Source organism: Magnolia sinica, chromosome 9 (assembly GCF_029962835.1).
Source record: "Magnolia sinica isolate HGM2019 chromosome 9, MsV1, whole genome shotgun sequence".
Taxonomy (NCBI): Eukaryota; Viridiplantae; Streptophyta; class Magnoliopsida; order Magnoliales; family Magnoliaceae; genus Magnolia; species Magnolia sinica.
In genome coordinates this window covers 65110741-65115729 of record NC_080581.1, presented here as the reverse complement: position 1 = coordinate 65115729, position 4989 = coordinate 65110741, and positions in this window count along the sequence as shown.

Genomic DNA, 4989 nt, shown 5'->3' with positions numbered 1-4989 from the left:
TAAATAGACAATGAATTTCAAAATTTGATAATCCAATTCAAGTAAAATCAAGGCATCACTCTAAGATAGTTTGTGTTCATTTTTAAGCTACATTGTGCTTATTTAATATTCTCTTTTGTTAGCTTTATTAATTTGATTTTGTTTCTACATTCCAATCTGAATTGAAAAGAGGAATTATTGTATTCCTTCTTCTTGGAATCAAAATCAAATATAGCTAGCCCATCTGGTTTAATTTAAAATTAATTAGAACTTAGAACCATATCAAAGTGAGTATTGGACATTGAACTTCTACATTGGAACTTCTACTCTTATTGGTTCTTCTAGGCTGCTTCAAACAAAAGGAGAAATCCAGGTATTTTACATTATTGTAATTTATATTCTTTTTTGTTTCTTTTGGGATTCGCCAAAAAAATCACATTGTGTTGATTATCTAAGGAGAGCCAGAAAACTCAGAAAGAGAGGTTTTTGAATTGTGTAAGCCCATTGAAAGACACAACTGCGAAGGTTTTAGGTGAACCTGTGAAACCTATTTTGATAGTGAACGCTGATATCCCCTGTGTGAGGATATTAGGAGTGCAGTAGCAAGCTGTGTGGCTGTTTTATAACAGTTGGTGAACACACAGGCGAACCACTATAACTCTTTGTGTTTTGTGGATGTGTGATTTATTTTTCCTATCTTTTATCATTCAAATTTGTGGAATGTATGTGTGGATATGAATGTTGTAATGTTTACATTTCAAGCACAATGGGGAATGTTGTAATAATTTAGATTTAAATTCTTGCAATTTATTTCAATTCCTTGCTATTTATTCATTCTTTTTTAGTTTGAGTTTTTGATACAAAGAATGTTCTAGAGATAAGGTTGTCCTGCCATAAACCCTTGGTTTTTATGGTGTAAGGTTGTCCTTAGAACAACATTTGTATCAACCTCTCAATACTTGTTTATTGAAGTAGCTTTTCATTTCAGCATTGTGAATTGATTTCCTTTATTTGACTATCTTATTATTAAATTCTGCTGTAATTATTTTAAATTTGGCATAGTCCTATTCACCCCCACCCGCCCCCCTCTAGGACATATAGCTTGGCCTTTTCACTTTTTTGACTATCCTCCAAGCTAGTAAGTTTTCATGATATTTTTGAGAAAAGATAACAAAATAATATTATCATGAGATTTTCAAAATATCAACAACATGCAATTTCTCATGATTTTATCACATTATTATCTCCATATTATCATAGAAATTATTTAGGATTTAAACTAACTCATTAATAATTATATACTTAAAAATTTATAACTATTTATTAATTTGTAGTAAATATTTTATCACATTATTATCTCCATACTAGTATAGAAGTCTTTTTAACCTCGCTTGCTAAAATTGAGGCCAAAGCCTTTAGCCATGGCCTTTCCAACCTCAGTTTGGATAACTAAGGCAAAACTGAGGCTATTGGCTTTAACTTCAGTTTTTAACCCCTTTAGCCATGGTTTTAAATTGAGGCAAAAGCCCTTTTTTCTTATGGTTTTTACGAATGGATTAAAAGTAATGAATGATTATGCATTGGTTTATGAATGTATTAAAATGAATGATTTAGCCTCAATTGTTAAGAATTGAGGTTAAAAATTGAATTTAACCTCAGTTAATGCCAACTGAGGCTAAATTTGTCTTTAGCCTCAGTTATCCATACCGAGACTACAACTCTCGTAGCTAAAAGCTTTTGGCCTTGATTATTGAAAACTGAGGTTAAAAATAATTTTAGCTTCGGTTGGAGGCAATTGAGGCTAAAATTTGAATTTTGTCTCGATGGGAAACAGTGGAGGCTAAGATTTTGATTTAGTCTCATTTCAAGGCAATTGAAGCTAGAAAACTTCTTTTCACTTCACTTGAAGAACCGAGGTTATAAAAGCCTTTTTTTAAAGCTTTGGTTACTAAAACTGAGGCTAAAGCCTTTAGCCACGGGGGTTCCAACCTCGGTTAGGATAATTGAGCTATGCTTTAGCCTTAGTTTTTAACCTTTTTAGCTACGGTTTTGAATGGAGGCTAAAGCCCTTTTTTCATGGGTTATGAAAGCTGCTATGGATTTGACTTTTGGCTATGGAAATGCTAAAAGTTGATTTGGCTAAACACGTGCCAGTAAAAATAGTTTGCCAATATCATGAAAACAAATTTCCATAACTTTATAAATGCTTCATGGTTGTAAATTTGCGTGGACTATAGAACCCCTGAATTTAATAGTCTTTTATTTTATGCTACTAGATTTTATAATGTCATTATATTAGAAGTTTGTAGATCGTGAAGGCCATCTCATTAAATGAATACTATTGTTTATATTTTTTTCAAACCCTCTTTTAATTCATTGATTAGTTTTCATAAGATCATACATATTTTGTTGCAAAGGAAAATAAAAGGGCTTGATTAGTTTTTGTGCTCTTCTAAGCTTCGTTATCATTCATGTATGGCAATGCAAACCGTTGCTAAACTGTAGCTCTAATCCAAACTTGTGTGCAATCTGATCAAGTACATTAATAGTTCAATTTGATCAAGTGCATTAACATCTAATACTACAGTTAACATCTAATACTATCATATTTCTTTGCAAGATAACATTGTCGTATTTATGGACCCTTGTGCTGCAATTTTTGTTCTCATCATCATTGGACTCATGCATGAGAATCAACGAGGTATCCCATTAACACATGCCTCTTTTTACAAAGCTTTAATTTTTGTTGTTGTTTCTAGAAACTTGAATTGGAATACTCTTCTTTATTATTTCCTTGTCCACTTAAATGAAGCTCTTATTTAAGCTTAACAATTCTTCTTAATTCTGCATTATAACCATGTTTTGTTGGTTGAATATTTTTTTATTGGATGAAAGAAACACAAAAAGAAAATTGCTATTGATTTTTTTTTAATGCATGAAAATTTCCGACGGCTTTAGGTCATAATTTTCTAAAATATTGAAATCCAAGACGATCGATAACTGTCCTTTTAACGTCCATCTTTAATGATGGTCCATGGTCGTCCATTTTTAAAGACGTTAAATCAACGCTAGTGACGGCCACAGACCGTCAGTATTTTAGACGGTTTGTAACCATCTAACATCAGAGATGGTCCATAACAGACCTTTTATTGTCCATCTTTAATGACGGTCCATGGCCGTCCTTTAACTAATACGACGCGGCAAAATAAGACGGCCCATGCGACGGTTCAAAACCGTCATTTATTGAGATTTGAGATGGTTTTCAACTGTCCTTTTTTCACTATTTTGGTGTAGTGAGCGTTGTACGCCGCAAAACACCTATCCTGCACAACAGGACTTAGTGCAGAAAGCTTCTCTGCGCTCAATCAGAATTCAGCGCACAAGGACAGGTAGTGCACAATAACCTTACGCATAATGTTTTGCGCACACTGAGTTGTGCTTAAATATAGACTTGGACTCCAAATTTATTCACCCCCCCCCCCCTTTTAGCAATCTTTCATACTTCTCCTTTATCTTAATATACTTCTCTCCCCAATTTTAATTTGTTTACTGACTCCTGTATAGATTTTCAATGGCTAGTTCAAAAAGAGCTCTCGCCTCTCCAAGTATTGCTGGGCCTTCTTACTCACAACCAGTCGAGACCCATGGTCAGAAAAGACCCAGATCTACTGAAGTCTACTCTTCCTTTTTTAAAGAGCCAGCTACTTTCATTATCAACTTTACTGATCGTATCTAACGCCTGTCTGAACACATCCGCATGGCTGTACTGATGAAGGAGATAAAGGGACCCCCTACTACAGGACAAGAATCTGATTGGGACAATTGGTTGAAATCCATAGCCAATTTTCGCACAGACGACACTCGTCGTCCTACTGCTGAAGCTTCTCCTGCTCCAGCAATTTCGAAACGAATAAGAGAAAAGAGTAAAGATGAATCTTTTCAAGAAAAGATCCAGGAACATAACCAAAGGCATTTCCAGAATGCCTGGGATTCAATCAAGCTAAATTCCGAAGCGATTAAATTTCGCAACCCTTATAAAGACGAGACTATTGCTCTCCCCTTGCAACTTCAGTGCCACCGGTCCATAATTCAAAGCGAACAAACTGACTATATGACACAGAATAGGCTCCTGTATGTGTCGAATTGGGTGATCAAAGAGCCGCAAATCCTTAAAGGCTATCTCACAGAGAAAGGCTTAACTCAAAAGACCGGGCAAATAAGATATATGCGCTTCCTCACACTATGTTACAATCCTCATTTCTTTGAAACCATTCAACATCATTTTCGTAATTGCGACTCTCAATGGGGTAAGGAAGAATTTAGGACACGGGGTCTTTGGACTGATCGTCCATATTACAGTGCATGGACCAAAGCAATCTTGAAGAAGTACGAAGATGCCCTTATTGTATCAAAGATATATCATGCTATAAAAGCCACCTCAGAGTTTTTTCAAAAAGACACGATGATTTATAAGGGTTTTCTGAAGTACTGGTCTTCTACTACAAATTCTTTCCATCTTCCGGTCGGAGAAGTAAGCATTACTTTGTGGGATCTATATAGGATGGCTGGCCTGCCTATTTTCGGATCTTTCCTTGATGAATACATTCCCACGAACGAGGAATTTGCCCATGTTGCTCCCAATAGAATACCTAAAATTACAGCATCAACAATCAAACTTTTCTGCGAAACGTCTTATATTGCTGACATCCATAAGATATCCCCTCTTAAGTGGCTTGCACATTTTTCTCGATATTTGGTGTAAGCATTCAAACATTTTTCTTTTACCTTTCAGACAACACTTACCTATAGATATATCCCCCCCCCCTCCCCCCTTTTTTAGGTTCCCTAGTATCCATTGTGCCGAGCTGGAAGCCAATCGTAAAAAGATAATGGGCCCAGCCTAATTCACCACTGAAACTGAATTAGCCGCTTTCTTGGCTTATTGGCTGAGCTTAGTCATGCTTCCTAGCTCGAAAAGCTCAAACTCTATTCGACCAACTTTATTCGTAG